At 39.0% G+C, this 27,903-nt stretch overlaps 1 protein-coding gene across 2 annotated transcripts in view; it reads right to left on the bottom strand.

Annotated features, from left to right (window-relative positions):
* The window catches only part of TBL1XR1 (TBL1X/Y related 1), a 113,039-nt gene that overhangs the window by 32,180 nt on the left and 52,956 nt on the right, over positions 1 to 27,903 (bottom strand). Inside the window, exon 1 of one of the 2 annotated variants that reach the window (XM_059822450.1) lies at positions 2,014 to 2,069. The exons of the other annotated variant lie outside the window; for it this stretch is intronic. The gene's annotated coding sequence lies outside the window, so the exon portion shown is untranslated. Of the gene's footprint in view, positions 1 to 2,013; positions 2,070 to 27,903 lie in introns of those variants that run through there. 2 annotated transcript variants of the gene reach the window in all.

The raw sequence follows: 27,903 nt of genomic DNA, 5'->3' as shown, positions 1-27,903 counted from the left end.
TTGTCCCACAAGTGACCTCTACTCTAGCTTTCAGAGAATTAAGCAATCACAGTAACTACTTTTGCCAGTTCAGATTTAAACAAATCAGATAGGATGGCTTTTCAAAAAAACAAAACCCACCATGTTAGGTTATTTTTACCTTACCTCAAACACTGGAATAACAGGTTCCACGCATGAAAAATTCTGCTCACTCATTTCCAGTAATAGGAGCATTATTTGAAAATAAAGAGATGATAGAGAGGAAGAAGTCCATGACTTCTCCAGATCACATTATACTTTAATAAGTACTGCACAAATCGATTACAACATTTTGAAAAATTCTCAGTATTTCTCAGACTCCACAGAGCTCCCATCTTTCTTTTCTTACAATATTTATAAAGCTGTGATGTCTTTACTTTGCAGAATTGCTGTTTAATATTCTTGAGTAATGTTACTCAAAACTTCACAATGCCATTTCTCTCATATAAATCTGAAAGCCTATTTTCTTCCACTCCAAGATTTAAAAACTCTAATGTAAGTCTACATGCATTATTTGTGCATACTCAAGGTATTATCTACCTACAGGGCTAGAAACCATACAGTGTGAATAGTACCATGCCCAAATATTTCAGATAGACCAATCTAATGCACTGACAGCAGGGAAAATGGCTTCAGTCTTTACACCAATTCACTTGTATCTTCAAGTAACATCCTTTTACTTCCCTAATTGATCAGCCTCCAGAGTATTCTCAAGCAAGTCCGCCCCCGGCCCCCCATCTCCAACACAGAAAGACCTACTACTAGTTTCTTAGGTTGACTCGAGAATCCCATTGTGTACCCCAACTTGTTTTTAGAAAACAAAAAGAGAGCTTGTGAAAGTATACATAGATAGGGATCAATCCAGAAGAATACTTAAACATATTCTAGTCTCATTGACTTCAATTGCTTAAGTGGTTTGTTGGAGCAGAGCCAGTACAACAGCTCCCTGCAAGAGTAAGGCCATAAAGAACAGTCAGCAATATCCTTCTCTACCTTGTGGGGGTCTACTTGCAAGATAGGGTTTGTTAAAACAAACTCCCTCTGCCTTTGAGTGCCCTCTATAGACCTAAAATAGTACACAAATAGAGCTTGCTAAAAACTTTAAGGGATTGTGATTTAAAAAAAAAGAAGGAAAAAAAAGAAAAGACATCTGCTACACCCACAAGACATTTGTTAAATTACATATTAAAAATTCTACAGAATTTGGTACCAAAAGTGGTAACAGTTCTCTACTGCTGAAAGAGCAAATACTCAGTTGTGCTCTTGCACAACACTTAAGCATGGCTGTTGGTAGACTGGTTCAGAATGAATTTTCCCTTTATTAGAAAAAGTAAGGTAATGTCATCTCCCTTGTAAGTCTAGCCATGGAGAAGAGATAAGAAAAAATGTTTAAGGAACGTATGCAAAAATCAAAAGAAATGATAAAGGGATTGCAGTTACATACATTTAAAGAAAACAATTGCAAAATCATGACTGTACATTAAATTTAAGAGGAGACTACTAACAGCACATGGTCTGGATATTTGCCCTCTGAACCACATATTCATATTTTCCTTTAGGAAGCCAAGACTTTAGTACTTGAAAAAAAAAACATACTATAATCAAAACACAGTAACTTTCCCCCCCATTTTAAAAGCTGATACATTCTAAGGCAATAGGGACTCCACGCTTCAAGTAGATAATACAGTTTTTACAAGGTGTTTTGTCAAAAGGTCTATTTATTAATATTTCCATGCTGTGAATTGATGTGTTATAGCATAACAACTCTCAACAAAATGAATATGGATTTACACATGAGACAATAACAGCTCCAAAAGGAGCTGTTAAAGACCATTGAATAAAAGAACACTTAATGTAAAGATTCAGTGGACTGCAGAAACCGATACCTAACAAATACTGGAAATGCACGTAATTTCAATTACTAATACTAAATCGTACCAAACTCTCAGTCCACTTTTATGACAAATAAATAGATAAATCATTGAGTGTCCTTACCAGAACTACTCTCTGAAACCCCACAAAATTGAGATGTGGCAGCAGTACAGCCCTTGGTATTACACCACCTGTAACACAAACCATATTATGATAGTTTCTATCAATATTTATTTTCAAGGATGAAAAAAGGATAAAAGCTATTTTTCTACCAGTCTTTTACTGAAAGCATTAGAACAACTGATGACAATATATGTTTAGATAAGAAAACAAACAAACAAAAATTGAAGACCATCTTCTGATTACTTACACAGAACATGTTTAAAAAATTACAGGCACAGTTTCAACTCTCTTCTCACTCTTTTAGTTGAAAACAAAACCCTAGCACAGAATAGAGCATTAGCTTTAATGGAATTTCTGTTCTTTTTGGCTGCTCACACTGACAAAAGGAACTTTATGCGAATCCAGATTAAAGTTTACAAATGGCAAAGTACTGATGCGGTAGCTTATTTTAGTGTTAGCCAAAGTATATAAAAAAGTGACTGAATAGTAAGATAAAAAATAGGAAAGACAAGGCCATGATCAAACCAGCCGGTGTTTTCAAAATTGACCTTTTCGATCTGAATTTAACACCAACAAATGAAAAAGAACATGTTGTATGAAAGAATCATTAAAATACCTTCGTGGAGTAAATCTCCACAAGCAACTTCAAAACTTAAACACTCCCTAGGAGTTAAGTACATTAAGCACCTGTGATCAGAACAATTCCTCATCCTAAATTTGTATAACATAGTGGTTCCTACCGCCAATATTCATTACAGATTAAATCATTAGAGAGTAATCGTACGTAAACTAAGGGATTAAAGAGAAAGGTTTGAAGGTAAGAGCGCAGGAACACTGTCTGGGCACTGCAAGAAAAGAATCCACATATCAAATAATGCTGTTTGAAGCAGGACATACTTAATAGTAAAACAGAGAACCCTGCCCCAAATGGAAGATGATCAGGAAAAGAGCAAACTATTTTCTAAATAATAAACTCCAGCCACAAAGGCTCACAAAATACATTACAAATAACACTGAAACTTCCCAAAGACCTCACGAAAACAAGGACTAAAACCAAGGAAGGCAAGCACATAGCATTTAAGACTTTCTATCATCTTAAAAATAATCATTGACCTCTAAGAAACCCTCCATTATTTAGTCTGTTACTAATCTGAGTAAGATTTGAAAATGTTTTTTTCCTTGTTTTGATTGAGGAACTACAGAATATTTTGGTCAGCGATCATTTTCCTTATTTAAATTCCCAAGAGACTCAAGTAAACCACTATCTGCTCCTTCCCTCCTTCCTGACAGCTGGGTGGACATAGTCTTCAAATCTATGGGAAGAGCCCTGGGCAAGAGAAGGGGGAATGCCAAGAACACTGATGGTACTACACTCCTCCACATATATGGAGACTGAGGCTTTTGTTTAATTAATATTTACATATTAATGGTTCTCCTTTTCAGAATGAGAAGATATAAACACTATGACCTAGAGGTGTGAGAAGTAAATGCTACAAAGCATCACTTGGGATACTGACATCACCAGCTTCCCTATAATAAAAGTCAGTTTATTCATTACTACATTTCTAAGAATAACACTCCGGTACCACCACCCTGGTCTTGAAAAGTGTCCTGGTCCTACTCTGTACCAACACTTACTGACAGTAGCTCACAGATAAGTGAAAAGGTCCTGACTCTATATTAATGTAATTTTAATTCTCTGCTAGGCTATTATGTACTACTTTGATCACTTCTGCAAATCTAACTGTATATATCAACTGTATTGCTAAAATTTAATTAAAAAAAAATCAGAAGCAAAGTTTAAAACACTTATAAAATTTTAACTCCAAGATGAATGATAGTGCAAAAAGGTCATTGAAAAGGGATGCTGATCCTGCTGGCTGAACAAACAAGAGGGAGTAGTAAGTTTCAACATTTACATGCTTTGAACTTTGTGCATTTTACATTTGCATTGTTTTTCATTCATTTAGAGTAAACTCTGCATCAAGTAAATAATTGATACTACCCAAAAATTTATACCAAACCAGGAGGCCCTACAGGAGAGCAGTGTACCACCACACTCTCAACAGAAGCTGCTTTAAGAGGAATTCCTTTCCTTTCCACAATTCCCCACAGAGCATACACAAAAACACAACATACACAAAGCACCAGAAATTCATGACTGCATTAGCCTCCTTGCAACAACAACAGGAAACCTGTTTACAGTTAACTCATTTGCCCTGGAATGGAGAGGGCTGAGAGGGGCACAGCAAGAATTCAATGCATGTCCCAACTTAACAGGTCTTTTAACATTGACTAAGCAACAAAATAGCTTTTCAACCGGATCTTAACAGCCAGCTACTTCTGCAGTCACTTGCATCACATAACGTGACCATCAGAGACTCCCCTAAATTATGTTTATCCTGGAAACACTTTTATCCTGTTTCAGATTAATAAATGAAATTTATTGCATGTCCTACAAAGACTAAAACATTACACAGAGACAATATGTTCACTTTTTTTTTTAACATAAGTTAGTGACATGAACTGAATTTGTAGCATGTAGAATAAAAACTCATTTAATTATATTCCTACCAAGCAATGTGATGAAATGAAGCAGATCACTGGGTAGAATGAATTTCCCTTACTATATCTACTCTTCAAACTTTTATTCTGCAGTAATGCTGTGGATTGCTTCGTAGTTCCATGCTTCGGCTTTTATTTTTCTTTCTTACAAGATGCCTATCTTGGGGGGGGAGGGGGAATCAAACTGCAAACTTACGGTCTCATTAAAGAACAAAGTAAGAGTTGAGTGGGAGAGGAAGGGCTAAGGAGATTTACCAGCCTCAGGGAGAGGACAAGAACAGAAAACACTCCAAAATGTGGATGATTTTGAGAACGCAACATTTTACATTACGCTAACTGGCAAGCTTAACAACTGTGTCTGTTACTAAAATGCTCGCAGTCCGTAAGAATTTGTGCATCGTGAGCATGAAATCTTTCCCTCTGCAACTTAAAATATCTATGCATTTAAAAAACATGTACAAAAATATACATTACTTCCCCATTTCAAAATTAATTACAGAGCAGGAATTTTATCACATTACCACCAATACATGTGATGATGCCACATGTAAACATACTGCACTTCTTTTGGCTCAGGACAGCAACAGAAATAGTAAATTTAAAAAGATTCCATGAAAATGTCACTCTCTTTCTTAATATCAGTGAAGTTGGAGGACAGGGTACCCGAGGAGGCCACGCTGGATTCACCTGCCGCAAGGGCGTGCTCCTTGATCAGCACGGAGTCCTATTTACCCATTTCGTGAGTGGTTTTTTTTCCCCACCTTTTTCATTTTGCTAACTGAAAGAAATACAGGGAAAAGTGTGTCTTGTACTTCTCTAAATTAAAGGAATATAGCTATCCACACTAGACTGACTTAATCTCTTAAAATGATAGCTTTGTTTGCAACCCTCCCAAGCTTTTGGACAGCAATTTCCATTATAGATTCTTCTCTTCCATGGCTTGTAACTGAAATCCTTACTACTATTAGATTGGGACTTTTTAAGTCAAGGAATTTTTAAAAAAATAATCAAAAATGGATTTTTAAACAAACAAGTAACATTTCTTTTTTGAATGACTGTCTAGGGGTTTTGCTTGTTTTGATATTAAATCATGTATATTTAGGGGAAAAAAGACAAAAAATAAATTATGTGCTCATAAAAAGTACTGATGTGCGTTTTATAAATTGAATGTGGCCCATCAGGGAGAGATAAATTATCTACTTTTAGGAAGTACTGTTTACTGCTGTCTTCCCCACTAGACCACCTGTTAATAGTATTTGATGTTGTTTTCTTTCTGTATGATGAGCATGACTGTAGCAAAGACTGCTACTGAGGTGATGAAACGCATGCATACAGAAAAAGAATTCAGTATAAACGAACATTAAATAAAAATGTAAGTCTCTCTCTTGAACTTAAAGCAATCCATGCATTTGGATCTTCAGAGAGCTCAATGCATGAATAAGGCCTTATTTTTAGTCTGTCCTACAAGCACAGCATAATTTCTGGTCTGCTTCTCCCTCCATTTGCATAAACCCAAGTGTTACCACCGAGATATTTGATCCGCTCGCTACCACTTATTGCCTCTAATCCCTCTATTTCAAAGACCATCCAACCAACAAATGTCACCAGCAGAGGAACTGAAATCCAAGTAATGCATTAATAAAATAAGGGTTGGTTCATCTACAAAAACAAAGATTTGCTTTTCCATTTTGACTCTGCAAACAGCACCACAAATCCCTTTTTGCTACACTTGAGTGAAAAACCCAACTAACAGGAGGGGCGGCTTAGAGAAAACCAAAGTCTTGGGTTGAAAAATTCACGTCAGCCTCTTAGAATCACTCTATGAAATGTAAGCAAATCTGTTTCATATTCAAGTAGGATTGCATTGATTGCTAAATATTTTGTTGTAATTCAGAAGTTTACGCACAGCACAACCAAACACAGCATCAGAAGTTAAACTGACAATAAATCATTTATCACATGCGAAGTTTAAGATCACAATTCACTGAATAATATTTACGACCACAAAGTAAACATGATAAAAGTGGTATTTCCTTGATAACAGCAGACATAGTAATTTCAGGAGAAAACAGAAACACCCATCGCAGAGTAAGACTCCGAAACCGTTAACAGCCCTAATCCCACCGAGAGGGACTCTCAGTGAGACTACTCAGATACTGAAAAATGTGTGCAGGGAAGTTTGAGCATCACAAAAGTTTAAAAGTCTTTGGGTCATAACCATAGTCAAGTAAAAATCCCCCAGGAAACTTTTATCCGGTAAGCTTATAGCCCAGACAACTACCATTTTCCATAAAGCTCCCCAGGCAGACGACAACCAGACATGGATTAAAATGCTACAGACAAGCAAAGCTTCAGCAGTATTGCACCTTCAAGTGTAACTGTACTATGAAACATTACTTGTTAGCAAAACAGTTATTCCAGGTTCTGGAAATGACACTATGAAGTTTAAGATCTTTACCTGTAAAATGTTAATGTTCTGCTTTGACTACCTCAAGGCAATGTCCCAAGTAGACGCGCATCTTTTCTTCTCTTCCTTACCCACTGTCATTTCCATAACTCATCCTTTTAACGATTTGAGAAGCTGTACATTACCAGTGCAGAGGATATTTTCAGAGTCCACTGATGGTGCTCAAAACGTCTTATAGTTGACTAGCTGCCGAGGGCACACCAAGGAAGCAGTATGTACCATCTATATGAGCTTTGACTGGTGCATATACTGAGCAGACAGGTTTTTGAGCTTTATTGTGCTATGTATTCTTCAGATGAGATACGTCTTTCAAACGCTAAATGAAAACAACCCAAGAATTAAAAGAACTGGAGCAAAGTGACTTGCATTTCCTATTGCCCAATATTCTTCATACATGGAAGACAGGCTTTTTTTCTTACTTTTATTCCTTTTTCTTTTCCTTTACTATTTTGTAGCGTATGTCCAAGGTGCTGATGTGTATTGCTTCCCCCCCCAAGATTGCATACGTACTGTCTATCAGAGACACTACTTTTATATATTCCTATAAAGTTAGTTGGTCAGACTATTTTGGAAACAAGACACTGAAATTCTTATTCTTTCTATTTTAGAGTTATTCCAGTTCTTTAGCCTGATCAGAATTCAAACTATTTGGCTTAAAGCCTTCAAGTTTTATATGTATATTCTCAGTGAAAAAAAATCAAACACAGGAATGAGTTGTACCAAAATGGAGGGCAGAAACATTTCATTTTTTAAAGGTTGCCTCCACCTGTATTTTTTCATTACTGGTCTTGCAAAGGCTACAGACACTACTTCGCATATTCATTAAAACTGATCTCTGGAGCTTGCATCTCTTGTTCCTGAAAAAGCAGCCTTCAAAACATAAGCCTATCAAAAGCATTGTAAAGCTGGTCTTCTTCCTCATTCCTGAAAATCCTTAATTTTGCCATTTTAAAATTTAGGGGAAAAAAAAAAATCTCTTCCCCGCCTCTTGCCATTCTGCACATAATCTCGAGCAACTTATCTTATGGCAGCAACCCTCACCACGATCACCATCCCAGAGCAGAAGACTGCTACATGCTTCATGCCTGCAAATACAGAAAATGAGCAGCCTTCATCTTTCCATTTACCCCCATTAAGCCAGCGCCGCCACGTTCTCTCAGGAGAAAAGTGCGAAAGCTGAAACACTGCAAGCGACAGCAGACAAGGACACTCAGAAAGAAGGTATGCCCTCACCACTCTTGGGCTGTGAGAATGGAAGAGCCAAACTGCCGGGCAGCAGCCACGTCTTGCAGAAGCCTCAGGTTCTTTCAAACAAGTATCAAATGGCACTTCTGGGACAGAGCACACACCTCAAACTGGGGTTTAATGTGCTTGGGATATGCATGTAAAAATAGTGAGACTTGGTCCTACATTGGACCAAAAGCAGGTTATATCATATCTAATTGAAGTCCGTATCACTAAAATAGAGACACGCCAAGGTAGATACAAACATCATTTGGCAGCCACAGCTGTTCTCAAACCTGCATCTGGAACATAGCTCAGGAGATGAAAGCATAACAAAGGCTACAGATTGAATAGCCTGATTTCTAGAATTTAGGTAGATTTTGCTTTATTTTATAGCATTGTAGTCACACTTTACTAGAGGCAAAGACAAGTTCTTGGATTTCGGAATTGCAATTCAGAAGTTATGTGGAGTCACAACATAGATAGTTCTCGCACTCTCTCAGGGGACTCAAGTTAAATACTTGGCTCAGGTCTGTAGTGAAAATAAACAGGCAGCATTAATCCAGTCACCATTTATTCATAAATCACATTAAAAAACCCCAGACCTTAGTTTACTAAATGGCAGCCCAGAAGACTGTGAATGCATCTGTCAGGACTAACAGCAAAAAGAAGGTACCTGACAAAGTCTTTAAAGTAGCTCTTGTAATCTGTGTATCGTCTACTTAAGAGAAAAAAAAATCGTCTTGGGACAGACAGGTTCACAAAGTCAACCGAACAACTCAAACCAGGCTTACCAACACCTGCGGTCCTGCTCTATGGAAAAGATTTTGACAAGGAAATAAGAGTCTATTTTACTCCAGTTTTGGAAGCATTGCAGCTGTGTATTCCTTAATAATTTAGTTTATTAAAGGCAACAACTGTCAAAATCTATACAAACTAATTTGTTGTGCAGCAATTTTACATTATTGGAATCTTGTTATAATCTGACTAATGCACGCTATCGCTTTCTAACCATGCCGATAATTGGTTTCTTGGCTGTATAGGCCTAAAGACAGTAATCCAAAACATCTTCCAATTACACTGAAAAATATGCATGTTTGTGGAAAGTTACATTACTTAATTTTCAGACTGAACGGGGCTTTAATAATATGAGAGAAAAAGAATGCAAAAGGACACTAATTTTGGGTGCTATTCAGAAAGCTACACGTTTGTGTAGGAAAATACCATCTCGAAATCTGTAAACGCCAAAGCAGCATATATTGACATACTTACGGAACACGAGACAAACTCGAGGAAAAAAAGGTCAAAACTTCATTCAGATGTAAGAATATATTCCAAGTCTATACATCCAAACCAAACAAGAAACCCAGCCATTAAAAAGTCCCATACCTCAAAACTTACATAGTTGTGACCATTACTCACGAACCTAACTTGTTTACTTCCAACACATGCAACCGTCTATTGCCCTTGCCTGCAATCCTTCATGGGGCATATGAAGTTCCTTGAATTCGCTGGTAGATTGGCAGCAGTTCAAAACAATAGAACTTTGTACAGGAGTCATTGCTTAATATTTCCAGAGCACGGTATTTGACAGATGCTTTCATTGCAGTAGCAGGACTGACATACAGGTAATTTTTAAGATGCTTAAAGTGTTGCAGCCTGCTATATTAGTACTTTGACAAATACGGTTTACTATTTTTGATAGGAAAAATTAGCAAATAAATATTACAAGTACAAGCAGGATTGCCCAAGTGCAGATATGCTTCTTTGCAGAGGAGAAAACATTGAAGTTGCCACTTGAAACGCAAGAGAATTTTTGTAAATTTTTAGCGTATTAGAGATTGTTTTTTTGAACTACTACAGAATCTTAAAATTTGTCTACAAATCTTGGCAGATTAAGTGTGCACCTTGTGATGGATTCTCATGATTACAGTGACATCAGCAGGACTACATTACATACAGGACTATACGCAATAAACACATGCATAGATAGAATAGTCCCTGAGTCACATGGAACTGAAAATAAAAACAAATACTGTCGTGCAAAAAGAGTCAGAAAAGTATACAGGGACAAAAACTGCAAAACAAACCACTGACAGTCACTCTTAACATGCCTCAAACTGACTGAAACGAGAGAAATGATGCTTCAGGCATCCCGCAGAGTTTAAACGTCAGCCTTGTTATCTGCCTTCATATACAATTCTCATCACTGGAGCAGGTGAGTGCTTTAGTAGTGTCAGTTCTTCCTCAGACCACTGTGAATTGGACAAACACTATGAGCTGCATTTTATCAATGGAGAATAACTGAACTTTAAGCACTTCTTGAAATGGCCTGCATCCCAAGCGCTGCCTGAAACACCAATCTCTCCAGCTAAGCTTGCTGTGTCAGTAACACAAGTTGTTTTGGGTTGGTTTTCTGCCCAGAGCTGTACTGTCCATAGTAAAGTACATAAAAGCCAGAAAAAAAACCCCCCACCCCACCTTAAAATTGAAATCTTTGGATATCTGCAAGAAAACGGAAGCAAGAAGCTTGCTGCAGTGAGTCTGTCTAACTGTAATTGTTTCTTTCACAACTATGATGCTATGGACTATGCTGAAACACGTGCAGAGACACAGCTTCGGGGAGACGGGCAGCAGAGGAAAAACACAAAGAGCTCATCACCTTTGGAAGGACACCGGCAGTTTCCAGGCGCTCAAAGCCCTGCACTGTGCTTCCTCCATCATCAATAACCATGACCTCCAACAAGCAAACAGCTGTAGCACCCCACCCTCCAAAATACAGGGTATTAAAAAGACAGAAAAGTACACCTGCTTGTTGTTAGATGTTTGGCACTAATATGGGTTTTTCCTCACGCTTTCAACAAATGCTGAGAAGACCTTAACGCAGAAGATGCAGCGTGTGGCCGAAGGTATCGCTGATGCTTTCACTGACAGGCAAGTTTCACAGATAACAGCCAGCAGGATTTTAATCCAGCAACAGCAAACACTTTCTAGGACACAGCTTAAACCTCCTAGGACAGATAGCTAAATGAATAACAAACTCTATAGATAGTGGGGAAGCAATTTTTTTTCCCTGTGAGTTGAGCGCTTACAGCAAAGTTACTTGCACAAGAGGGACGAGATGCAAAGAAGATGCACACAAATTCCACAGCCAGCAGTCACAGCCCAGGGTATTGCAGCACTGCTCTGTCAAGTTTAGTGGAATGCATTTAGAATTGTTTGGCTATGTGACAAAACAAATCTAAAAATATAAAGCACATTCAAAGTATAATGCATCTCTCACATAATCTTTCTGCCCTATTATAAATTAAGAATTCTTTAAAAGGACGAGTATCACACACGTTTATTAATTTACAGATGAGTGTAAGTGGGAGAAAAAAAGGCAGGAGGCAAGGTGAATAGGTAGAAGAGATACAAACCTATGTGGAAATTTTTCCCATCAGAGCAAACCAGAACATAACATCTCTTTGGTATAGTAACACATGGGCTGTGAGAAGCGACATGCACTTGAATACATGTTTTACTCTGATCCCAAAGGATCAAGATTCTTAAGAGATGCCCCTTCTTATTTTATTCGTCTTCAGTTTGTCTATGAGCTACCCACTTCCAATGGAGGCCTAAAAACTGCCCTATGATTTACTGTATACACACCAAAACATATAGTACTGATGCTCATTTAGGACTCAGAAATTAAGGTGATATCTAGGCAACACATCGTTGGCTCTCCTCTTAGGCCTTAGTTCAAGAGGGAGGCTTTTCTTAAAATAGTTTAAGTGCCATTACTTTGAAATCACCATCCTCAGAAAGCATTTCTGAGAAATATGACCAACTTTGCTTTCAAACTTTTGATTGCAAAGGCGCATAAGCGTGAATGTTACTGAAGCAAAGTTTTCAGAATTAAACATATATGCAAAGAAGGATACACAGCATAGATGAATAATATATGCCTATAAATAAGCAGAAAAATAGACTTAAAATATCCACATGACTATTAATTAGTTATTAATATTAGATCTCTGGTCTATTTCCCTTTAAATTAGCAATTAGCCACCCACTAGCAAAATGTCAATTGCAAAACAAGAGACTGTATTTATAGTACAACCTACTTTGATTTTTGAGAGACATGACAGCCACTGCTAAATTACAATACCCCTATTGTGTGCCTTCCCAAATTAACACCTAACTTTGGTACGTATATTTGCCTATAATGAAAGTCATATTAGATTTTAATAGTCTTTTATTACATCACATGAGCTGGGGCAAACATTTTTCCACATAGACGTTTACGCAGAGAGAAAGGAAAAAAAAAAGTAGCATTAAGTGATTCATTGGCATGAGGTGGGTCAGAGACTGGCACCACCGTATCTTAAAAGTTCCCATGCAGCAGTGATACTGGGAGGAGTGAGCATCCAGGAGATGGTAATACGAAATTCTTGGGTCTGATTTTATTATTTCCCATCCAGAGACCATCTTTGATTTCTAGTACTACAAGCAATGCACCATGAAATGCAATACAACATACTACTCCATCTTTAGACTGTGTACATATGGCAGAATCACCAACAAAGGTGAAACAACCTCTCTAACAATATATCTTATCAATCAGTGCGGGAAGGTGTAGGCACCTGCATAAGATACCCTGCACAAAACCACACTGGGTCCAGGCCAAGTCCCCTGCTGACTGCCAGCTCCCCGAGACGGAAGACGCACTTTATACGTAGCTACCTAATGAAATGCAGAGGTCCCCCTATGGCCTCTCCGGCTTCTCTTCCATCATGGAAAAAACAAGTAGAGTACAATCAGCATTGGACACCCCTTCACAGAATCACTATGGTTGGAAAAGACCTGTAAGATCATCAAGTCCAACCATCAACCCAACACCACCATGCCCATTAAACCATGTCCCACAATGCCACGTCAACATGAACACCTCCAGCAGTGGTGACTCCACCACTTCCCTGGGCAGCTTATTCCAGTGTCTCACCACTCTCTCTGTAAAGAAATTCTTCCTAATATCCAGCCTGAACCTCCCCTGGCGCAACTTCAGGCCATTTCCTCTTGTCCTGTCACTTGTCACTTGGGAGAAGAGACCAACACCCACCTCACCACAACCCCCTTTCAGGTAATTGCAGAGAGCAATAAGGTCTCCCCTCAGCCTCCTCTTCTCCAGGCTGAACAACCCCAGTTCCCTCAGCCGCTCCTCATCACACTTGTGCTCCAGACCCCTCACCAGCTTCGTCGCCCTTCTCTGGACACGCTCCAGCACCTCAATGTCCTTCTTGGAGTGAGGGGCCCAAAACTGAACACAGCATTCGAGGTGCGGCCTCACCAGAGCCGAGTACAGGGGCACGATCACCTCCCTACTCCTGCTGCCCACACTGTTTCTGATACAAGCCAGGATGCTGTTGGCCTTCTTGGCCACCTGGGCACACTGCTGGCTCATATTCAGCCAGCCATCAACCAACACCCCCAGGTCCTTTTCTGCAGGGCAGCTTTCCAGCCACTCTTCCCCAAACCTGTAGCGTTGCATGGGGTTGTTGTGACCCAAGTGCAGGACCCAGCACTTGGCCTTGTTGAACCTCCTACAATTGGCCTCAGCCCATCGATCCAGCCTGTCCAGATCCCTCTGCAGAGCCTTCCGACCCTCAAACAGATCAACACTGCCGCCCAACTTGGTGTCGTCTGCAAACTTACTGAGGAAGCACTCAATCCCCTCATCCAGATCATTAATAAATATATTAAACAAGACCGGTCCCAAAACTGAGCCCTGGGGGACTCCGTTTGTGACCGGCCGCCAGCTGGATTTCACCCCATTCACCACAACTCTCTGGGCTCGGCAGAGCCAGAGAGTCCAGCAAGATTTTCACCCAGCGAAGAGTGCACCTGTCTAAGCCACGAGTCGCCAGCTTCTCCAGGAGAATACTGCGGGATGCAGTGTTGAAGGCTTCTCTGCAGCTTTTGCAAATTATGTAATTCAGGACTTATCTGGCAAAACTAGACCATGTTGGGGATTTCAGAGGAGGTCATAAGTCACTGTGGGGAGTTACATTTTTAAAGATTATGGCCTATTCCATTGAGCTTTTTTCTGATTTGTGTTTTGTGATTTGCTTGAAAACAGTTCTCCTCCCTTTCTCTCTCCAGATGCCTGACACTATCTGCAGAAAAAGCAGAAAAAAGGGCATCCTGCAGGGGTTCACTGAAGATGGAGAGCTGGCAGGAGAAACCCTGGCAATACATGCTAAATTGCCTGAAGCCTTCTGCTGAGAGAGAAGCGGGACTCATTGTTTCGGGTATGTCTGCCACAGAGACGAAACAGAAATAGAGAAAGAATGACATAGAAACAGTTCTCTAAACAAACGTAAGACTAAGGAACATCACCTTCTCAAGAGGCGACCTGTGCTCACATTTCAGTGGACAATAGTCTATTTTACAGTTTTATAGCAGATTAATTTGGAATACTCAGAAATGTCTGAAAGATAGACTTGAAGAGAAACACAGTAATCATTGCTGCTCATCGTTCCTCTTGGTATAAAATCACATCACTTTCCATCAGCTTGCAGGAGCACACTCCTCCTAATAACGCCTTTTACAGAATTTCCTTCTACAGCTAGCTCTTTTATTCTCGTAAAAAATAAAATAAATTAAAAACAAAATCATTCTCCTAGCCTTAAGATTTACAAAAAACCAGAGGCCCTGTGCCAGCTGTTTAATTTCTCATGTATTTATGCATACCAAAGTATTTCTACAAAGAAATCAATTGTAGCTCCAACTAATTTTGGACATGGCCAATTCATCTTTAAATCCATGAGGAGTGAAGAGAACCCTGAATTATTACAATCATCGTTTGCTATCTGGAAACAGGACTGTCTATGTTTTTCCATTTCCTAAGTTTTCCTTTTATCTTAAAATTCACTTTAACACTGTAACTATTAAAAACTAGATGAGTCAAAATTGAGAAAATGAAACTAACTGCAACAACCAAAATGTGAAGCCAGGTAGGATCCAAAGCTACTTTTATCACATGGGGTATTTTTATATGCATTGTACATTTTATTTTTTCTAATAACTGTCACACATGGAAGCAGGAAAGCTGCGAGGTACTTTACAAGGAGATAAGAAAGAAAAGATGAACGTGGTTCCATTCATCCCTTGCTGGGCTTTTGCTTTATATATGCTGACAATATTTAAACCTTAAAGAGGTTGTTTAAAAATTTTCAGGATTAGGGTGGGCTAGATCAGCTAAGTGAAAGTCTCCACTACCAGCAAATTTCATTCAGGCAATGGCTGTGGGGATCCACATGTCTTATAGCTATGAATAAAAACTGGAGCCCAGCTATCGATAAGCAAATTTGCCTCTGTGGCTGTAACACTGCAATCAGTCTCACACTGCCTGCTTTATATCAAACCAGGACCAAGTCAAAACCTAGTTCGTATCTTTTGATTTTTCTCCTATTCCAAATCAGTTTACTGCAACAGCTTATCTTAAAACAGAAGGAAAAGATTAATTTCATTTTAAAATAATTTTTTAGTTACACTTATCCTAGGCAAAGCTAGTATTACAGAGGAAAGGACATGTTACGGTTTAATTAATCTTAACAGAAATAGGATAGAATTTAGAGGTTTGGGTATGTCATATAGATGAAGGCAAGTACTTTTCTGGGAAGACCTGGCTCATACAGACCACTCAAAAAATCCACAACAAAAACTTCTTCAAACCAGAGGAAAAGAACAAGCCAATTACAAGCTGATAGATGAACACCCATTTCTAAGTACTGTGTCTTCAGATGATTATTGCATATCCACAGGTTCCCTGCTACTGCTGAGGGCTGCTTTCCACCAGACAAACCACAGACTTCATGGTCAATCTAGGTGCATCTCCTGGTAAGAGTATTCCCCCTCAAAGATGCCAGGGGAGCTGCTTTTCCACTGACTTTAACCAGATTAATTCAGTTAACAGAATATTCAGTTATAATAATTTCAAGTCATTTAATATATTATATAACCACAGAAACAATAAATCCTTTGCCATCAAACCCTTCACCTGAATTGCAGTTAAGAAGAGAGCCAAATCCGATGCCTCGTGCAGCAAGAAAAAGACATGGTTATTCACTTATACAACCTTTGTGGATAAAGATGAGGGTAAAAGCGTGATTCAGGCTATGGAAGGCAGTCAGAGGCAGAAGAACGAGGTACCACTGTCAAATGATCATGGACTTTAACTTCAGCTCTTAAATATGCTAGTCTTACAAATGTTATTCAAAATATATCAAAAATGTTATTTTCTGCCTCAAGTGAAGCAAACTTGTCTGGCTATTCAGAACAGCAGCACTCAGATGAGAAGAGGTTCACTGCAGATATGCCACAATGTGTATTATTAAAAAAAAAAAAGCTCATTTTGCCAAGAAGAAAACTGAGAGCGCTTGCAAGTACTTAAAGGTTTGCAGGGTTTTCTAGACCTATTGTATTTTACACTTATACATACATACTATATTTTTGTAAGTGCTAGAAAAAGATAACAGCAGATCCATTTTTGTTCCCTTTTATATTGAGAAGCAAAGCATTTAAGCGCTAACTACCCCCGACAATGCAATTAAAACCTGACCCAATTTGTAGATACAAACCAGCTGTGTTTTTCACAGCATAGGCATACGTAACCAAGTTCATCCGTATTTACCCTGCCCCTCAATTCCGTTTGTAACACTGAAACCCAAGGAAAAAAAGACAAGGCTACTACAAACCACTGCCTCGAAGGAAAATGAGCAGGTATGCATGCAGGGGAGTGGGTGACAACCCACACAGGTGTGCTTCAATGACTTGTAGAGGGGGAAAAGCCAAACGAGTCTATATGCAGAGTTTATATCGCTTCTCTGCACTGCAAAACAGACAGCAAGCGAATTACAAGGCTGCAAGGCCAGGATTATATAAAACCAAAAAACCTCTGGTAGTCATCATCTTTACTGTCTGAGTATAAATCACAATGTGCGTTGATACAAACCCTTGTAAAACCTCTGATGTGGTTATACACACTTGGATAAAACGGAGCTGTACAAAAAGATCTACAAAACACACACCCAATTAAAAAGCAACACATGCAACAGAACATGGGGATTCTACTCACTTAACTTAAAATTTTTCTGTTCTATTTCAGGCACCTCTCTTTTTACTCATGGAACCTTCACAACAATTAAAACCAGACATTATAAACATTATTAACGCTATTTATTTGAATAGCAGCAGCATCCAAAAGACCCTTTTTGAAGATGGAGGCCCCATTGTGCTAACGTTGCATAAACATGTAAGACTTCGTTCCTGTGCTGAAGAGATTATAATCTAACCAGACAAGGTCGATAAACAACATAAAAGTAAAATGTCAACAACAACAATAAAATCTCCCATGCAGGACTTTTGTTGTTTTAATATATTCTCCCTAGACCATCTGCTACTCTTTCTTACCGACCAAGGTCCTCCAGATAGGCTGCATCACTGCTGCTGCTGCTGCTTCTGTCCTCCTAGCACATCCCAATTAAAAAAAAAAAATTTTCCTCTTCTGTGGGAGGCAAAAAACACTGAAGAGTCTTCAAAGATGGTGAAAGTGCTGAGATGTAACGTAGCTTTTCTAGTCATTCCTGAAAGTGCTAGTTGTTTCCGAGTTAGGATAAATACAACGTTGAATATTGCCATCTTTATCTAAATTCAGTAACAACTTCTCTAGTCAGTGAAATATTTGTAGTACTGAATGAGGATTAAATGCTAGCCCTTGGTTTATGTGCAAAAAAACTAGATAAAGAGCTATATAACAAGTCTATTCTGTGTTTGGAAAAAACAATCTATATACAGCTAGTAGTGAGAGAACGCGATTTCTCTTATTTTCTAACCATATAGCAAACAGCCTCCTACAGAGAGGTCCTTGCTCAGCCCCAGTGAACGCAGCAGAAATACGGGTACTGAGCTAGATTAGAGCTCAGCGAGCAGGAAAGTCTTTTGATGGAACAGGCTGAGAGAGGAAAGGAAAAAGCGTCACGGGAAAAGGCACTTTTTCTGTTCTTGGCTCTGGCTGTTGGTCTGAGTTAGGGAATGCCTTACTAAACAGCTGAGGCTCTAGAAATTTGCAGCCATTATCCTAGTGTGAGGCAAAACGTTACACATGCACTTCTGCCTGTCTGGGATTCTTTCTTCATTCAGCAAATGTTTCGTAGATTTAAGATTCCCAAACCAAATTATTTTCTAGGTGTTACTGAAAAATCCATACAGCTGACCTAGATTTGGTTAGAAGTGATAAATGGATGCACTTCCTACAGTGAAGTCCACACCTTACAGATCCTAGAGTCGCTTCTCTCATTGCAACTTACTACAGGTGAAAGAAAGCAAAAAGTCCTGTTGAAAATATTCCAGTTTGGAAGATTTTTTGGCATTCGCCTATTACTACAGAAACAATTGTCCTGCTCCCCCTTTCAGTATATTCCTACTTTTCGACAGCATTGCTCTTTTCGTTTAACCTCAGATGTCTATCATGAAATTCTTCTAGGAATACACAGCAAGTCAGGAAACACTTTACCTTTTGACAAATCCACTATACTTAAGGCACATGTGTGTTTCCCCCACTCAATTCTTCAACTAAGCTTCCTAATTACACCACTCTTATCACAGGATTTCAACATGAGATAGCGGAGGCACTGTAAGCACACTGTGAGTTTAAAGTAGACAGCGCCACAAAATTGCTCTTCAAACACACTAAAACCACGCACATGGTAACGACGTACTATCGTTTCTCAACCCTAACACAGTGTGCAGCAAGTTGCTTGTGTAAATGAGCCACAGGGTTATTTTCTAAATTGTCCTAAGTGATACTCAGCTCCCCTAAACCATCCAAGGAAGGACTATGAACAACTCTCACCAGGCCGTCACGTTTCACCCATTTCTGTTCCCAAACAGGCCCTTTTAGTTGACCTCTAGGCAGCTTTCATGGGTGTAGCCAGCAGAGAGATGTGAGGCAGGGCTAGATTTATTTATTTATTTATTAACTAACTACTCTGACATGCATTCATTTTCCAATGGAAGATTCCCAGAGAGGTAGCACTGTTCAAAACACAAATGACATGCTGCCAGAGTAAAAGAATAAGGAAGCAAGTGCATTATCCTATGACCCAGATCTCCTCCTGGCATCTCCAAACTCCCTTCCCTACCCAGAGCATTGTACCTACAAACAACTGTGGACTTTCCACCGGCTGAGTTACAAGTCGCAAAAATATGTGGAACGATTAACTTTGCTTAAGCAGCAATGCTTTCTCTTCAAAAGAAAGCACTGGGGTTCCTAACTTATGAGTCTTGCATAGTTGAGATCTTTTTAAGTAGATGTCACCCACCGCAGCTGTAACTTGGCACTTCTAGTAACACTCTGCTCAAACTTTGCCTTTGCTGATGTTTCTCCACCTGTGAACTGTGCAAAAAGTCCCAGATCAATCTTGAGGTAACAACAGAATCTTAGGAACCCCAAACAAATATTTGTTCCATAGGTTTGCTACATATAGATGCCATGAGTTCTCTTTGGAAGGCTTCAGAATTTACGTATGCAACACTCCTTTTCAAAGTATAAATTTAGTGACATTTACGTAACACATTAATGTAAACTGCTTTCCAACAGCAAAAAAATGAGTCCAAGACCTGTTATGTGCTTCCGAATTTGCTGAACTATAATGTTTGTATTCTTTATATTGTTTTCTCTCAGGCAGCAGTTTCTGCCCCATGCCCCTAGCAGAAGGACATGATTTACTTCTATACGTGTCAAACTTGCTAATCTGGCAAAACAGAACATGGCTGAAAGATTGCTGATATTCTCTCCAGGTTACACAAAATTAAGCTTTCTTATCTTTCAAAGACAAAACCTGTTATCAGACAAACAAACTGTGATTGTTAGGAAGACCACTGGGCTCCTCCCTTGAGCTCAGCTTGTATTAACAAGCGTCCATCTCAAAACTAGTGAGGCTATTTTGCCTCCCATTACATTATTGGAAGATTATCCCAAAATCTTACTCCCCTGATGGATGAGATCTGTTCTCTCATTTCCAGCCTGAATATACTCCTTGCCAAGATACACGCATTTCTTCCTGTCCCAGTGCTGTCTTCATTCTAACATGGAAAACAGTTTTACTCGCTCAAGTCCTCTTGTGAGGCAGACGCAGCTCTTCCTTCACCATTTCCATAGTTCTCTTCTGCACCTGCTCCACTTTACACTCGTCTTTCTTGAATGTGGTCTACCAGAGTAGTCCAGTGTTACACACGGGGATTTAGCAGTGCTGCCTTGCACGTGAGCAGCATTAACACTTTCCTATTTCTACCATTAAGTACCTCTTCACCTCACAGACCTTAGGAATACATTTTTCAGAGCTGCAGGGTACTAGTTGAAAGATATCCTTTGATTTTACTGGCTAATATACTCAGGTCTTTCTGTCCTTCTGTCATTTTCAAGAGATGAGCACCCACGTTAGGGCAAAATTCACATCTATCCAGAAGTGCACAACCATGCATCTTGTGCTGGAAAATTTCAGTCCACTTTTTCCACTCAAGTCCTAAAGGTCATCCAGCTCTTCCTGTAGGATACTCTGTTCCTCATCTATACTGCCCACACCTACCAACTTTATGTCACTGGCAAATTTTACTGCACACTCCTACTTTTGGTGCCACGTTCATTAGTGGATACATTAAAGTCAACCCAAGACAAGTAACTTCCTTTAGGCCCGGCACATGCCCTCTGAGCACAAAATCATGCAACCTCACTTCAACACACTCCTTATTCACTCACAATTCTTCTACAACATTTCATCAGTATTTTAGCAAATAATTTCCAGTGTATTGCTGGAGCAAGCATCATACCACAGTCTAGACAGATTACCTCTAGCATATTCTTTTGTCTAAAACCAAAAATGAACAACTTTATGAAAGAAAGACAACACAGATCCCACTGTAGGTGTCCAAGAAGCCCATGTGCTCAAGTCTTGTCTATTGTGATTATAAATATATGTATACACACACACACAATACAGAGTAGCAACCTTTCCTCAGTTCCCTCCCAATGCAAAGCCAGAGTTCCCGTTACCTCCAGGCACTGGGACATTAAGACTAAGATATTTCAGAGGATCGCAGTTACGTTACGCCATATAACATTCAGTCTTTTTCCAAATATGCTACAATCTACATCCAACTGCAGATGATTGAAAAGCAGTCCGATGAAGGTGAGAAGCAGTAACAGTCCAAGGGGCATTGTCAACCTCGATGGGGTAATCCCTGCAACTGCTGTGACACAGTCATATTGCAAAACAAAAATCGGTAGTTTATTTAGTTTGTGTTAGGAGAAAAAGGAAATTCAATTGAAATACATGGACCACCATAGAGACAACCACAGCATGTGTGAATAAAAAACGAAAAAAAAGAGGCACTGCTTGTTCCTGTAGGCTACGAGGAAGTAGACAGGCTGAGAAAGTTCGGTTAGCTTCAGCAAAGAGAACAGTGGAACAAAACTGGACAGGACCATGAAAGCAACGTCACTCCACAGCAGCCTATTCATCATGGCTTCCAGCTTTAGCAAAAAACCAGGACGCACAAGAGTCTGCCTGCTGACCGCAGTGGACTTTGAACCAGGAATCTAGTAAACTGCAACAGCATAGAAAATATCTTAGCAGTAACTGAAATTGAAGGATTCAGCACAAAAGCATCTTTTATTTTTAGAAAGAGTTACATATAAAAGAAACTGGGAAATTAGGCTAGTGGAAAGGTATGCCAACAATCTGTTCTAAGCTGCACTCACATTCACAAACTCATATGCAAACTAGTTACTGCTTATTGTAAAAAGCATGAAATCGGTAGGAGAAAAGGCAGTAATGATCTTGCCTAGAGAGCAGCACCATTTGCAATGTATGTAATTAACAGTCACCTCCTCACAGTGCTTCCTTGGTTCAAATACCCTTACCTACTCCTCAGGTTACTGCCCATTTCCCAGATGGCCAGTCTCCAGATAATATCTTCTGCGCCTCAGCCGCTTCTTGGTTAAATCCATTTTGATGGGTCATTAGTAGAATAATTTATCAACTGTTGCAAGAATAGCTGTTATAAATGTGTTTTCTGTGTAAATCAGGTTCCATGCAACTAGGATGGAATTCCAGCCCTTTCAAATGTATTTTAATGTGAAGTGCTGACATCAAGTCTTACGTTCATTTGATTATTTTTTCTGTTTTTGTTATTAGTAATCAGTTTTTCTGGCACTCTTTTCTGTTCCAGTTCAATCACTCAGTTGAATTACTTGAACTCCTGGTGAACTGTACCAAAAAAAGGAAAATTAACTAATGCCTCATTTGATCTTGTGACCATAAAACTTGTGTTTTCATTCCCTCTTTAACCTTTGACCATCTATTTTTCCCCTTAATTTGTGTGTTACGTACCTGATAGTTTTAAATTTGTTTCTTTTATTCATGAAAAAGAATCCGCTCTGACAGCCTATCTGCCCCCTATTCATTTTAACTAATGCTGGCTTTATTCTAGATTCTCATTAACAAGCATGCACTTAAAATGACTTCTTCATAGTCCATCATACATGCATGTTATTTGACTTACTGTATTCTCTTTACCAGAACTGCATGGCTGTTTTCACAAAAGTGGCGACTATGCCAACAGAGAAGACAAGCTTACAAAAGAGTGAAATGGCTGGTTTTATAAAAGCTCATTTGCCAGTTTATTGCTTTAACAAAGTCCACTCCTTTTCATATTGTTATGATGAATTTGAACTTAATTTATGCAACTGGGTTTATTTATTTATTTTTTTAACAGATGACGTCAAGCACCTGAACACATGATGAAACATTTTTAACACACACATAGACTATAATAAAATATGGTCCATCTACAGCCAAAAGAAATTAAATTCAAGGGGAAAATTTCACAGACATCATTAATGAGGACAAGTATTCCAACTATGGCTCACATTTGACGTCAATACCCTCCATTTGTACAAATATTAAATTCACGGGTGTCAATCCTACATACATAGGCTCAGTATCAACCCCAGAAGGATTCAGATCCCTTATCTTGAATAGTTTTTTTTCTATATGTTCATTAAATCACAGTCAGAACACCACACTTGACCTTCATTTACAAATATGCGCGCACTAAGCTAGTGACTACAATCTTTATTTCTATTTACATGGTGAAAAAGAGACTTGGCATGTAAGTACAGGCTTCTAGGTCTGGCATCCATGTTGATGGCCATGCAGACACAGGTTCCCTGGTCTTTGGTGGCCAGCAGGTCTCAGTTTCTCATGAGTAAATAAAAGTCAGTATATTCATTATCATTCCCCCCAGCCTACAGACTTCCTGTTGTTCTGCAGCAATATTCATTATCTCCCAGCATCAACACCACTGAAAGTAAGGGCAGCTTTTACTTTCGTTGACTTGAACTAATATCGACTTTCTGTTGACAACAAGGAAACCAGGATCAAGACCTGATGTGATACAAGTGACACATTAACATGGTCTTCTGTAAAATAAGCTCTGCTCTTCTCCTGAAGGTAACCCTGATGTGCTCAGACACAAAAGCCTGTCCTTAGGGTTTCTCTACAACATCCTACTTCACGTACACCTAATATCCAGTTTAATTTTTATAATATGCAACAAACTTAGTCACTGTCAAGAACATCTAATAGAGCAGGAAACGGGTCATTTCAGGTTACGTGACTGCACCACAGGCACATGGCAGTGAACCCACAGCAGAAACATAACATTTCCCTCTCCTCTAACGCAGATGGCATGCTGATCAAGTAAGATATAATCTAATGCTAGCTGCACTACTACTGCTGCTATTAACTACTGAACCAAAACCAGTATAAAGTAGTAAAGACAGAAGAACCCAAGGCAAACAACAAAGAAAACTACCACAGAGTAGAAAAGCTGTAACATAAGACAAGCTATTGCAGCAGAAACAGCCTCTTTGCAGGTACTTAAATCTTTTTCAAGATTTAAAACCTAGGAACAGCAATAGGTAAGGAACAGCAACGGCCCTCATCCTGTTTTAGAGGACATTCCCCTAATACAAGATACTGGCCCAGTTCCCTTTGCTCTTGTGATTGCACTGCACTGGACACCTGCCAGGGGCTGAATATCCCGGCTGCTTAGATAATTACATATTTATGATTCTGCCGAGAATTCTTAGTCAAAGCTTATTTCTGAACTGTAAAATGCTTAGAGAATCAGCAGGAAAAAGTTCTCTGACAAATGCTACTTCAAAATAGAGCCACCACTTCGAAAAATTTTTGAAGATAGTAGTTTCCCTTTCAGTTGACTCATTCAGTAGTGAACTTTAACTAATGGTAGAAAAAGGAGGCAAGGGGTGTTTTCCCACTGAATCAGGAAGGGATCTTACTAGTGTGTTTAACTTCCTTTCTATAGAGAAACAGAAAATTAAAAAACCCTTCCAAAAATGGATCAGAATGCAGCAGTACCTAAAAATTGTAATGCTTATCACAGTATGCACCCTACCACGTCACACAATTTTTCTTCTATATCACATCATTAGCACTTCCTCTTCAACACATATACCACTAGATCAGCTAATTCATGCTGATGCAATAAATAGAACTTATGGATGAACACTCTGAAATATAATTGCTCAACCGTAACCATTATCAGAAAAAATACATTGCACTTCACCTTCCTTCATTGACAATGGCATCCACTGATTTCAGAAGGAGCAGAACAGTCCAAAATTGCATGTCGTCACTTAGTTTAGACTATTTCAGAAACTGCTAGAGAGATTTTTTTTCCTTTTAAGGCTTTCCTTTTAAGTACTCCATAAACTGTACAACCAACAGCTTCAACAATAAAGTTCATGAGCACTTCTAGGTCCTACCATTGAAAGTGCTTTCAAGCTTGGTTAGCTTTATGCACGCAAGTACTCCTTATTTATATCTCAAAAGAACTATTCCTACACTTGAAGATACATGTACGCACATGCATAGGTATCTGAAGAACAAGGGCCTTAGTCTTGCAGGGTTATTTATTTTGAAGCAACTATTCATGTCTCTTGCAGCCAACATCTTAAGTATTGTCCAGTTTCATAAACTCTTGAAAGCAGGGGTGCTTGTTCTCAGCTTTACCATCTTTCAAAGGTCTGCCTACGCGCAGATATTCTTTCTTATATACTTAGAGTTGTGAGATGACATTCAGCTCCTGTTGAGACAGAGTCAATTTTGCAATTCCAGTGCAAACCCCGGAGCTTAGCGGCATGGACCTCCCGCTGTCCTTGGCAGGCACCAGCAGAGGCAGGGCTTCCACGCCGAACCCAGCTCTTCCAGTTCTGAGTGCAGGCTGCTGCCCTCTCCCTTGCTTGTCTTCCTCTACATAACATAATGGACTGGCAGAAGATTAACCTGACAGACAGATCAGCATTTAGATAGGTTTAGCTGTTGTGGAACCGCACGCTAATAGTTATATTCATTTATTCCTTCAGCTGTCTTCTAAGGAGTGGTAAGGTCACAGGATGACACTACATAAGGGACCACAAAGGGGTCTGAAGAAAAAGCCTTGCTGCAGTCTTGGGGAAGTTTTTGCTGACAATCCCTTCACTGAATGCCTTTTCTTTGGAGTGACTTCATCCTCCCCAGCTACTCCAACCACTCCTGCCATTTCTGGGCTAAATCCGCTGGGTAGATAATCATGTTGAAGTGTTGCACCCATGGAATTTCCTGGCCCAAGAGACTTAGCGCCTGCAGAGTTGTTCTCCTATAACAAGTCTTTTACATGTAAGAACAGTTGACATAACACATAATGGGTGTGCTACACCTTCAAAACACAGCATGACATATTCACCAAAAAGTAGACAGCATTGGAAAGAATAAATTTCAAACACCTACTTTGCATGCTTCTCAAGAGACTATGAGGACACGACTTAGCTGTTGACAACCTTGCATTCCTGAAGACTAACTAACTTTGTGCTCACTGCCTATCCTCTAACTTTACCTGTGTCAGCTTGTAATAAGTGATAACAACCTCTATTCTCTTCTGCAGGAGACCTTTTTAACTGATCAGTCTGTTGATCTTTGTCAAACTAACCATGCAGTAAGAAATAGAGCTAAGAACCCAGGCATAGTGTTTTTCAGGATGCCTTTCAGAAGGCCACCACGTTGCCTTTCTTGCTTGATTCTTCCACAGTCCTTTTTGGTTACTTCCTGTGAAATTAAATCCATCACAGCAAGCTGTTGTATGATAGTCACAAACGGATACTTCTCAGCTTTCTGTAAGTTCCTGGTTTTTGCACACTCCTTTTTATCTATGTAGATATACCTACTTGTATGTATAGTTAGATGCACACAGAAGCACACCCATATATAGCCACACATATTTATGCATACACACACAGAGGCCTGCTTCAATGACTTGAAGATAAAAAGGCAAACTGTTTTGCTTCCAAAACTCACAAGAGAGGCCCTGCAAGGTATGATGGAAAAATCTCGCTCAGGTAAGCTACCTGTTCCATCACATAACAAAAAAATTAGTTTGCTAAAGCCTTTGCGGAAAACATGACGTGAACTTTTGCTTAGGCCAAAGGTCCGGGGCTTTCTGTTTTTATTTCCAACGTATTCGTTAATCCTTGTGACCACGGATTAAGTACCCAGTTATGAGCCTCTAAATGAACCTTCAAAACCCTAGAAAAAGTAGCTTTGTACACTAATTTCCCCTCACGTAACAGGCCTTTTTTGTTAAGCCTTTACATCTTTCCTTTGAGACTGAGGAACATTACAGTTGAATGGAAGAACGGGAAGGAGAACTTACACCAACTGAACACAGCCATACTTTCTTTTAGAAGGCTCTATCACAGTATAAATATTTTATTCTTTAAAAAATTGTCAACAATTACAGTATGTTTTTAACAATTAACTGATACTTTACCCTATTTAGTTATCAGTTATCATATCATATATGATGCAAAAAATAAGCATCTTTTAATTACCTTTAAAATAGAAAAGCAAAGAAAAAAGAGGATGTGTCACTTCTGTGTTTTACTTTTTTTTTTAGTACTAAGAAATGGAACTGACAATCATGATTAAAAAAACTGATCAAAAATGCTAGTATCCTTTCTCAAAGAAATCAGAAATTAATTTCTGATTCAAATATATGTATTGAACATGGGTAGCCAAGTTAAACCAAGTCCTGTTTGGGAGAAGAATACAAACTGCTTTTTTCAGGTCAACCTCTGGCCCATACTTTGTAAACAAAGATCAGAGAGAAAAACAACATAATAAAAACCTGTAAGTGTCTTTTTACTATACACCAGATTAAGTAATGATTACTTTTGGGATGATGAAGAATGTGTCTAGCTTGTCTCTTAAATCTACATTCAAACTGTTTCCAAGTTAATTAAGAGATGAGTAATCGTTTAGAAATCTCTAGAACAATAAAATATAACAACTTATAGCAGAAAAGCAGCCCTTAAAGAAAAGAGTGGGGAGTATTTCACTTCAATACAAGGAACAGCTGAATATGTTTTATGATCACTGTAACAACTAGCATGCCCTTGAGACTGTGCAATTCTGAATTTCTAATATAATTTGTAGGGGGAAAATTAGGACAAAATGCAGTAACATTTCAAGTAT

Source organism: Gavia stellata, chromosome 11 (genome assembly GCF_030936135.1).
Source record: "Gavia stellata isolate bGavSte3 chromosome 11, bGavSte3.hap2, whole genome shotgun sequence".
In the NCBI taxonomy this organism is placed as follows: Eukaryota; Metazoa; Chordata; class Aves; order Gaviiformes; family Gaviidae; genus Gavia; species Gavia stellata.
Note: the sequence above shows the minus strand (reverse complement) of the source record. Positions and strands in the feature narration are given on the sequence as shown.